We start from the raw sequence: 11136 nt of genomic DNA, 5'->3' as shown, positions 1-11136 counted from the left end.
AGAGTTTCTGACCCCTGACCTATGATCAGTAAATAGATGATTAACCTGTTAACAACCACTGCTCCATTAAAACTGCTCCTTACCACGTTGTATTGATCCGTGGGGGTCCCAGCAGTCAGACCACCCCCAATCTAACATTCATCACCTATCCAGTGCATAGGTGATAAACTTTTTAGGCCTAAACACACCTTTCAAGGCAATGACAACTCCTTTCCATATGACCTATTAGGGCATATAGACGCCATGGAGGGCGGTCCCCGCCAGCTCTCGCTTTGGCAGACCCATCTTGTCCATTGATTACACTCATTTGATTGGCCGGCATATGACACTACATTTGTAGGACCGTCAGTAACTTCCCCGGTAATATCAGCCAGCAAAAGGGTATTCCCATTATTGAATGTTATGGCATATCACTAGACTATGCCATAATGATCTGATCGCCCGGGGTCCGTCATCCGTGACCCTTGCTGTGAATAAAGGGACTCTGCGCTTTATTGAACGTGGTGGATGGCAGCGCCACTGTGCTACTTCATTCGATGGATCTGTGGGTTTCCCCATCAATATATTGGAGCAAAGGGATGGGGAAACTGACAACTAACATTCACTGACAACAAGCAGAGATTTTGTAAACGGTGAGGAGTTCATCCACAGAGTTATGCAGTGTTGTAGATCACTACTACACAGGAACAAGTCCCTGCCTGTTATAAGTAGAGGAGGCTCCCGGAAGCAGACACTCCTCCCACAGCTGTCTGCCCAACAGCGCAGACACATTCTGTGACGCTCCTGGCTCTCCCGGGTCTGTGAGACCATTACTCTGCGCCACATACAGCAGGTAACCCACCGCTTATAGCGTCACATGTATATATATTATGGGAATACTTGTTACCTGCCGTCTGCATGCTGCTGTAGACGTGGACCCTCTAGTATATCGTGATTTAGGTTCTGTCAGGGAGCGTGGGCCAAAGCATAGTTCAGTTGTCATAGTAACGAAGGGGCGCCTGGGGAGGAGTACGGAAGCCCGCGGGTCCAGAAAAGCTGATGATTGCGAGAGGCCCATTGGTAATCATGGCAGGGTCAAACGTGGCAGGCAGCGGGAGTGTCATAGGATAAGCTGAAGTGTGTGTGTGTGTGTGTGTGTGTGTGTGTGTGTGTGTGTGTGTGTGTGTGTGTGTGTGTGTGTGTGTGTTCATCCTGTTTGTGTATATTTATGACACTACATAGGTGATTGACATTTCATTGCTAAAAGGGGCTCAATTCAAATTTTTCCCTATGTCAAATATTCATGTCATATTGATAGACTATGTAATGTCTGATCAGTAAGGGTCGTTTGGACCTGCGGCGATCCTGTGAAAAGCGCGAGCGATCCCTGTTCACACTAGAAGCGACCGTGCTCTCTATTAGGATGTATTTACACGCCGCAGTTGTTAAAATATAGCGTGTTTTTATATGGAGTTTTGTTGGTATCATTTTGTCCATGGTTTTTTTTTTTTTTTTTTTTTTTTCCTGGCAACTTTGTCTAATAGAGAAGTCTATGAGAAAAACGCTACTGACCACAACATTTCTTACAACAATGCCACAAATGGAAAGGTCACGCGTGTTGCTTCACTTATAATGAATGGCAGTAAATTTACCTTTATTTACCAATTAACGCAACACTTTAGGGATGAAATACTGAGGTCATGTTAGGACATTTTACAGAACGCTCGTTGCCGATAATTGCCCTGTGTAAACGGGAGTGATCAGCCGATGAACGGGCAAACGCTCTATCATCGGCTGATCGTGTCATTAAGGGTATGTTCACAAGCCCTATTTACGCCTCGAATTACGGCCGAAAAAACGGCTCCAAACCGTGATGGGCTTGTTTTTTTTTACGCGCCGCTGTCAAAAGACGGCGCATAAAAAGGCACCCGCCTCAAAGAAGTGCAGGACACTTCTTGGGACGTAATTGGAGCCGTTTTCCATTGACTCCAATGAAAAACAGCTCCAATTACGTCCGTAATGGACGCCGCGAAAAACGCCTGCACATGTCAAAACGTCTGAAATTCAGGAGCTGTTTTCGCCTGAAAACAGCTCCGTAATTTCAGACGTATTTGGCGTTGCCGTCTGAACATACCCTTAGGATATGTTCACATGCACTGTTTTCAGGCGTAATTAGGGCATTTTACGCCTCGAATTACGCCTGAAAAAACGGCTCCATTACACCTACAAACATCTGCCCATTGCTTTCAATGGGTTTTACGATGTTCTGTGCAGACGATGTGTAATCTTATGCGTTGCTGTCAAAAGACGGCACGTAAAAAGACGCCCGCGTCAAAGCAGTGCATGTCACTTCTTGGGACGTTTTTGGAGCTGTTTTTCATTGACTCCATTGAAAAACAGCTCCAATAACGTCCGTAAAAAACGCCGCGAAAAACACGAGTAGTTAAACGTCTGAAAATCAGGAGCTGTTTTCAGCCGAAAACAGCTCCTTAATTTCATCCGTATTTTGCTCACTGCGTGTGAACATACCCTCAGGGTTTGTTCACACGCAGTGGTTTCAGACATAAAAACGGCCGAAAAATCGGAAGCAGAACGCCTCCAAACATCTGCCCATTGATTTCAATGGGAAAACGGCGTTCTGTTCCGACGGAGCGTTTTTCGCTGAGTTTTTTTTACGCGTTTTTTTAAACCGTGTGTTTTTTACAAAGCTTTTCATCTGTAAGCCTACGACCATTAAATTGTCAGACTAATCGCTTTGTAAAAATGTGCGTGTATTTAAAAAAACGCATGCGTCACGTTGCTTAACATGACAGTTCTCATCTCGCGAGGATTGGGCCTGCGCATGTTTTTAATGGGTCAGATTAGTTTTAAATGACTGTCAGCAATTATCGGCAATGGAAAACATAAAAAAAATCTATGTATATCTGGTATCCGCATTGTCATCAGATTTCGGGGTGTACTGCGTGTACACACCCTGTATAATTACACCATCACATTGTATATTTTGTCGTTTTTTGCTTCAGGGTTTATTTATTACTGTGCCGCACGTTTTTTTTACCTCACGCATTTTTGCTGCAATTTGCCTTGGTTTTGCCACGCTTATTTTTGTCCCCATGGTTTCTACAGGTGAAACACTATAACTTTCTATCGCCCATAAGAACCACACAGATAAATAAACGCATTGCTGCATTATTTTTTTTAAATGTGCAATAACACTACTGTCCGTGTAGCTGCACCCATATAGTAGCGGGGGTGGGGGTTCACGTCCCGTACAATGTCCTCAGCTGTTTTTCTGCACCTGTCGTGTTAAGTCTTTGACGCCTCTCACCGCTGTTCTGTCATTAGAGGGTATATAATCCTCCCTATGTATGCGCAGTGTGGCGGCACATTGGGGAATTTAGATTGTGAGCCCCAATGGGGACAGTTTAAAAAAAAAAAATAAGGAGCTCTGTACAGCGCTGCGTAATATGTTGGCGCTATATAAGTAACTGAAATAAATAAATTGGTTTACATTACGACCCTGTAGAAATAGGGCCAGCGCAGCACCTACATGACGTCTGTATTTTCTCTAATAATGTTACTTGCTTGGCTGTGTCTGAAGGGGGTCTGCGCACGGCCATATTACTTCTCCGTACAACTAAATGGGGGAGGAATCTTCCAGCTCACCGATCCTATGTCCGAGCCCGGACAGCGCACGGATCCTCGTGGATCGATTTAAGATCAAAGCAGGAAAAGAGAAACTTGATCCGGCGCTGGGTTTATAAGGAAGTAATATTCCAACTTTATTCCAAATATATTAAAAAGTCCATATACATAGGGATGGATGCATCAGATAGCGGGCCCGTACAACCTCTGAATTATACAGGGACGTAATACAGCGCCCATACAAGTATTTGGGCCCTTGTTGTGTCTCCGATTTCATACAAGGCATCATAACGAGGTTCCATCAGTTGCCGTATGTACGGAGGTATTCAATGTAAGGCTTCGATGCACACGAACGTGTTTTTGCGGCCGCAATTCACCCGCAAATCTCTGGGTGAATCGCGGTCCCATTCATTTCTACGGGCCCATGCACACGACCTTGGTTTCCACGGTCCGTGCATGGCCCGGGAGCCTGGACCGCAAAAAGATAGGGCATGTCTTATTACGGCCGTGTTTTGCGGTCCAGGCTCATAGAAATGAATGCAAGTGGCAATGTGCTCGGCCGCGATTTGCAGGCGGCCCGCGGATGACACTCCGCAGCCGTCTGAGCCGCAAATCACAGGCCATGCACAACAATAAAGACGGGTGCATGAGCCCATAGGACATCATTATATGATCGTGGGGGTCCGACACCCTGCACCAATCAGCAGGTCTGGAAGCTATGCGGGGTCGGTGCCGAAAGCAGATGGCTCCATACTGCATCGACCCTGCATAACATCAGTAGGCAGCCAGAACAGCTGATCGGTGCGGGGTCCAGGAGTCGGACCCCCACGATCATATACTGACGACCTATCCTGTTAGTTCATCAGTATAAAAAACAGCCCGCAGCCTAGAGAACCCCTTTAACTCCCATACACTTGAATGTCCAGCCACCTTTTCTATTTAGTCTTCCCCCTGGAAGCAGCCGCACCAGCCACCTACGTTCTCCACCTATGGGACGGCGACTATCCTACATTTATGGCTTATTAAACTGATGCGTCATAAATGTGTAAAGTGAAAAAAGTCTTTTTAATACGAAATCAGTGCAAATGCATCTTTTTTTAGGCTCCACGGTGACTTATTGCATGCGCTTTTCTGTAATTTCTGGGAGGGAGGTAAATATATTAAGGCATCTAGAACAGATTAGGGGGGAAAAAGTGCATTTTGCGCACACCTGGCATCTCACGGTTTCATACAACCCCATAAGAATACTTTACACTATCACATTAGTGTGATAATCCCATAAGATTTATCATCATGGAGCCCTGGTTTTAGGCCGCATTCCTACGGGTTGGATACGCTGCATAAAACTACTCGGCGTATCCGACCTGGAACCTGCAGTTCCGCAGCGGTAGGAAAAAAAGAAATAAAAATGTTTGTACTTACCCCGGCCGTTGTCATGGTGACGTGGTCCTCCCTTGGCATCTGGTCCAGCGTCCCTGGATGATGCTGCAGCCCATGTGACCGCTGCAGTCTGTGATTGGCTGCTGCGCTCACATGGGATGAAACGTCATCCCAGGAGGCCAGACTGTGGTAAGAAGCAGGGAGTTCTGGGTAAGTACATTTATTTATTTTTTTTTCTGAGTTGTGATTTTTGCGTTGGAATCTCTGCAATTCTACCGCAAAAGTAGCAGCACTTGGCTATTTGTTGCGGGTTTTGAATCCCCATTGAATTCAATGGGGAAAACCTGCAACGAAAACGCAGCATAAAGTAACATGCTGCGAATTCAACTTCCGCACCGCAGGTCAATTTATTAACATTTCAGTTCGGGTTTTTTTTTCTGCGGTGTGGGCATAGGATTTTAAAAATCTCATCGACTTTGCTGCTACTGTAAATGCTGCGGAATTTCCACACCAAATTCTGTTTCTGACATTCCGCAGCATTCACGCTACGTGGGAACCCGGCCTTACCGTATTTACAAACTGTTAAATGAGGGGGTTTTTTTTACTGCAAAATCCACTCTTCGTCTTGCAACAAACCTGATTTAACCACAATGTGTGAATACCCCCTCTATAACCATCCCACTACTGAGCCCCCCATAGTCACGCAGTCCCTCCACCTCACCAGAACTCGTTTTACAGCTCAATTTAAAAAACCCTCAATCTTCCATCTTTCTTCTTTAAAATTCAATTTAAATTGGTGAAACGGTAATAGGAAATGACAGGCTCTAATAAATCCCGGTCCATTTACATTTCTAAAAGTGTGCGGAATATTCAGAAGTGCGGAGAAGCTTTTAAGACTTCCGCAATGATTCCAAACTTAATGAGACAACTTAAAATATGCAGAAGTCTAAAATCTGGCACCAGCTCTGAAGAAGGCGAGTGGTAGTTCATGCCCTCGATCATAGCGACATATCCTCACCGCCTGTCAGCCAAGTGATGGCGAGGCAGACGTTATGAGACACCGTTAAGAAATAACGTGTAAAACATTTAGAAACCAAAAAAAAGTAGGGAAAAATGGCATTTTAAAGGTGAACTCCAATTAAGAAAAGAGAAAACGACGTTCCTGCTCAGACTGTTGCTTATCAACTAGGTGGATGCAGATGTCCACTCTTTGGCCTTGTTCACACAGTTAAGATTTGATGCAGATTTTGCATGTATTTTTCAAGTCAAAACCCGGAACAGAACATAAACAGAAGAAATATATCAAGTAGGCCTTAAAGTGTCTCCTCTCCTGGATCCAGTTCTGCTTTTGGCTTAAAAAATGCATGCAAAATCTGCACTTTGTGAACAAAGCCTTAGGTTATGTTCACACATTTGGTGCAGATTTTGATGCAGAGTTTTGAGCCAAAGCCAGATGTGATTTAGAAAGGAATAAAAAATATGAAGGAAGGACTTGTACTTCTCCTGGATTGGCTCAAAACTCTGTAACAAATTGCGATGTGTGAACACAGCCTTAGGGCTCATTCAGACGAGTGTGTCACAGTCGACTGCGCTATTTGTTCCGTCAAGAGCAACGGAACCCTGTCACAGCGGTGACAAACGGAAACCATTAGCTAGGTTTCCGTCACCATTGAGTTTAAAGAGGCTCTGTCACCAGATTTTGTAGCCCCTATCTGCTATTGCAGCAGATAGGCGCTGCAATGTAGATTACAGTAACGTTTTTATTTTTAAAAAACGAGCATTTTTGGCCAAGTTATGACCATTTTTGTATTTATGCAAATGAGGCTTGCAAAAGTACAACTGGGCGTGTTGAAAAGTAAAAGTACAACTGGGCGTGTATTAGGGGGGATTCACACGAACGTGTATTGGGTCCGTGCGGGCCGCGTGGTTTTCACGCGCCACGCACAGACCAATACAAGTCTATGGGGCAGTACAGACAGTCCGTGCTTTTTGCGCAGCGTTTGTCAGCTGCGCAAAAAGCGCGACATGCTCAATATCTCCGCGTATTTCACGCATCACGCACCCATTGAAGTCAATGGGTGCGTGAAAACCACGCAGGTCGCACGGAACCACTTCCGTGCGAACCGACTGAATCAGCGCACCAGCTGTCAAAAGGATGAATGTAAACAGAAAAGCACCACGTGCTTTTCTGTTTCCAAACATCCAAACGGAGTGTCTTTGAGATGAGCGAACCCAGACAACCGAACCGAACTTCACCGGGTTCGGCCGAACTCGTTTTGGCCGAACCCGGCAAAAAAATTTCCGGTACGCGACGTCAGGAGATAGTCACTGTCCAGGGTGCTGAAAGAGTTAAACTGTTTCAGCACCCTGGACAGTGACTTCCGATCCCAATATACATGAACATGTAAAAAAAAAACGAAGTTCTGACTTACCGATAACTCCCGGCTTCTTCCTCCAGTCTGACCTCCCGGGATCACAATTCAGTCCAAGTGACAGCTCCAGCCAATCACAGGCCAAGCACAGGCTGCAGCGGTCACATGGACTGCCGCGTCATCCAGGGAGGTGGGGCCCGATGTCAAGAGAGGCGCGTCACCAAGGCAACAGCCGGGAGGGAAGTTCTCGGTAAGTACGAACTTTTTCTTTTTTTTTTTAACAGGTTTCTCAATATTGTGTTCGGCATTCACTGTCGAGGGTGCTGAAAGAGTTACTGCCGATCAGTTAGCTCTTTCAGCACCTTGGACAGTGACGGGCGTCGACTAGCCTCATCTCCATGATGGCGGCTGCGCGAAAATCACGCAGCCGCGCATCATACACGGATGACACGCAGCTGTCAAGTGGTTTTTGCGCGCGCAAAAACGCAACGTTCGTCTGAATCCGCCCTTATGTGCGTACATCGGGGCGTTTTTACTACTTTTACTAGCTGGGCGTTCTGACGAGAAGTATCATCCACTTCTCTTCAGAACGCCCAGCTTCTGGCAGTGCAGATCTGTGACGTCACTCACTTCCTGCCCCAGGTCCTGCATCGTGTCGGCCACATCGGCACCAGAGGCTACAGTTGATTCTGCAGCAGCATCAGCGTTTGCAGGTAAGTAGCTACATCGACTTACCTGCAAACGCTGATGCTGCTGCAGAATCAACTGTAGCCTCTGGTGCCGATGTGTCCTCGCTCGTCCGACACGATGCAGGACCTGTGAGTGACGTCACAGATCTGCACTGCCAGAAGCTGGGCGTTCTGAAGAGAAGAGGATGTTACTTCTCATCAGAACGCCCAGCTAGTGAAAGTATTAAACACGCCCCGATGTACGCACATAATACACGCCCACTTGGACTTTTACTTTAAACACGCCCAGTTGGACTTTTGCAAGCCTCATTTGCATAAATACACAAATGGTCATAACTTGGCCAAAAATGCTCGTTTTTTAAAAATAAAAACGTTACTGTAATCTACATTGCAGCGCCGATCTGCTGCAATAGCAGATAGGGGCTGCAAAATCTGGTGACAGAGCCTCTTTAATGGTGAGTGAAACGGAAGCTGAGATTTCAGTTTGCCTTTCCCTTAAGGGGTTAACCCGACGGAACTGCTCAACGGATGTGAACAGGCCCTAAAACAGAGACCTTGACATCTGCCTGGAGCTCTGTACATTGTCCGCTCTCTGCCCATCCCTTTAAATTGACCTTTCACTCCGCATGAGCCAAATTACCTCTGAGATGGATGATTAGATATGGCGGTTAGTGACTGCGACGTGTGAGCTGCGACCTGATAGACGGCCGCACAGCGCTCCACAGTGTGATATATATATATACGATGTGACATTTAGGCCGGGTTCACATGTAGCGTAAATACTGTGGATTTTCATAGTGGAAAATCTGCAGCGTATTACAGTAGCAGCAAAATGGATGAGAAATCTCATCCACACGCTGCGTCAAAAAACGGCTCAGAAATTGACTTGTGCAGCTTTTCAATCCTCCGCATCTGAGTTTATGTTAGGGTTTTCCCTATTGAATTCCATAGGGAGGTAAAGCCCACAACAAATAGCAGATGTTGCGATTTTTGTGGTGGAAAAGCTGCAATTCTGCCGCACAGATCACAATTCAGAAAAAATAAAAATAAAATCTCATCCTTACCCAGATCTCTGCTCCTGATCCAGCAGCCAATCACAGGCTATGCGACGCGTCCCTCTGTTGACGTGCAGTCCGGCCTCCCGGGGTAATGCGGCAGCCCATGTGACTGCTGCGTCCTCTAATTGGCTGCAGCAGTCACATAGAATGACACGAAAGCATTGTTATGGCAACGCCCGGGTTATAAGTATAGACATTTTTTTTTTTTTTTTTCCTGAGATGCGCGTTTTGCAGCGGAACCGCTGCAGTTCTGTCTCAAAACTTGGCTTTCTGTTGCGGGTTTTGCATCGCCATTGAATTCAATGGGGAAAACCTGCGACAGAAAAGCAAGAAAAATGCAGCATAAATTGAAATTCTGTGGATTTAAAATCTGTACCGCAGGTCAATTTATGAAGGTTTTTTTTTTTTCCACAGCGTGGGCACAGGATTTTCTAAATGGCATTCGCTTTGCTGCTACTATAAATGCTGCAGAATTTCTGCACAGAATTAAGTTGAGATCACGTTTACGCCTCATGCACACGACCGTGTGCGCCGTCCATGATTCGAGGAAAGATAGGACATGTTCTATCTTTCCTCGGATCGGAGACTCGGACCGTTTTTCATGGACCCGATTCACCCGCTAAAGTGAATGGGTCCGTCAAGAGTTGGGCTGCCGACAATGATAATATTTAACTTTTTTAAAACTTTACGATCAGCAGATGAATGAGCGTTTGCTTGTTCGTCTGCTGATCGCTGCCTTGTTTACACAGAGCAATTATCGGCAACGAGCGTTCTACGAACTAATTATCTGCCCAATAATCTCCCAGTGTAAAACCCCCATTACTTTCATTTTAAAGAATCTCTTGACGATCCTTTTAACATAAAAACTTGATTTAAACTATAGATCATTTTCTGATGACACGTTCCCTTTAAGGCTATGTTCACACAGAGTTTTTTTGACGTGGAAACCGCGCCAAAAAACTTGTAAAAAACGGCCCGAAAATGCCTCCCATTGATTTCAGGAGGCGTCTTTTTCCTGCGAGCGGTAAAACCACCTCGCGGGAAGAAGAAGCGACATGCTCTATCTTCGGGCGTTTACGCCTCTCACCTCCCATTGACTTCAATAAGAGGCAGAGAAAGCGTATTTCGCTGCGTTTTATGCCCGCGGCGCTCAATGGCCGCGGGCAAAAAACGCTGTGAAAAACGCAGCGAAAATGCAGGGAGAGGAAAATCTGCCTCAAACTTCCAAACGGAATTTTGAGAAAGAAATTCCGCCTGCAAAAAAACTCAGTGTGAAACCAGCCTAAGGGGTTAAGGTGAGTGACTGTCCTGGTGGATTTACTCGTCTAGATCAGCGAATATTTTACATAATTGGACACTATTGATACTTTTTCCGGATTCTGTTTGTATTAGGAACTTTTATTTATTTATTTTTAAACCTTTCTAACCAAAATGGCCATCTTTCGTACAGTCCTGAATGTCAAAACTACATATTTACAAAAACTTTCCTTACAATCACCGCTGATCCTCCAAAGGGTTTCCAAAGTCAAACCTGGAAGCACCAGCTGATCTCCAGGCTGGCATTTAAAGGGTGTTTGTAAAAACTGCAAAAAAAAAAAAAGGACCTGTAAATACACCCAGATTGGGTTGTCTTGATGAGACCTTCCCTTAAAGGGATTGTCCCACAAAACACATGTATCTCCTATCCTGTGGATAGGGGATACATGTGTAATCGCTGTGGGTCCAACCACTGGGACCCCCAGCGGTAAGGAGAACGGGGAACCGAAATTCCCCAAAAGTGCTCCATGAGAAGCTTGGGACTTCCGGGGGCTGTGTCCGGCTCGTGTGTCTGGCAGCTCCATAGAAATGAATGGAGTGCCGGTCACGCATGCGCACAAGCGCTCCATTAATTTCTATGGACAAGCCGGACACAGACCCCGGAAGTCCCAAGTTTCCCATGGAGCACTTAGGGGGACTTTCGGTTCCCCCTTCTCCTTACCACTGGGGGTCCCAGCGGTCGGACCCACAGCGATC

General features: G+C 45.9%; 1 protein-coding gene across 3 annotated transcripts in view; it reads left to right on the top strand.

Moving 5' to 3' along the window:
• Window positions 1–724: 724 nt before the first annotated feature.
• Window positions 725–11136, top strand: part of DHX32 (DEAH-box helicase 32 (putative)) — a 70838-nt gene continuing 60426 nt past the window's right edge. The window contains exon 1 of one of the 3 annotated variants that reach the window (XM_075843109.1): window positions 725–832. The gene's annotated coding sequence lies outside the window, so the exon portion shown is untranslated. Of the gene's footprint in view, window positions 833–1034; window positions 1060–8613; window positions 8733–11136 lie in introns of those variants that run through there. The other 2 variants (XM_075843112.1, XM_075843111.1) reach the window with 2 other exon arrangements.

This window comes from Rhinoderma darwinii, chromosome 11 (genome assembly GCF_050947455.1).
Source record: "Rhinoderma darwinii isolate aRhiDar2 chromosome 11, aRhiDar2.hap1, whole genome shotgun sequence".
In the NCBI taxonomy this organism is placed as follows: domain Eukaryota; kingdom Metazoa; phylum Chordata; class Amphibia; order Anura; family Rhinodermatidae; genus Rhinoderma; species Rhinoderma darwinii.
This window is presented reverse-complemented; position numbering and strand designations above follow the sequence as displayed.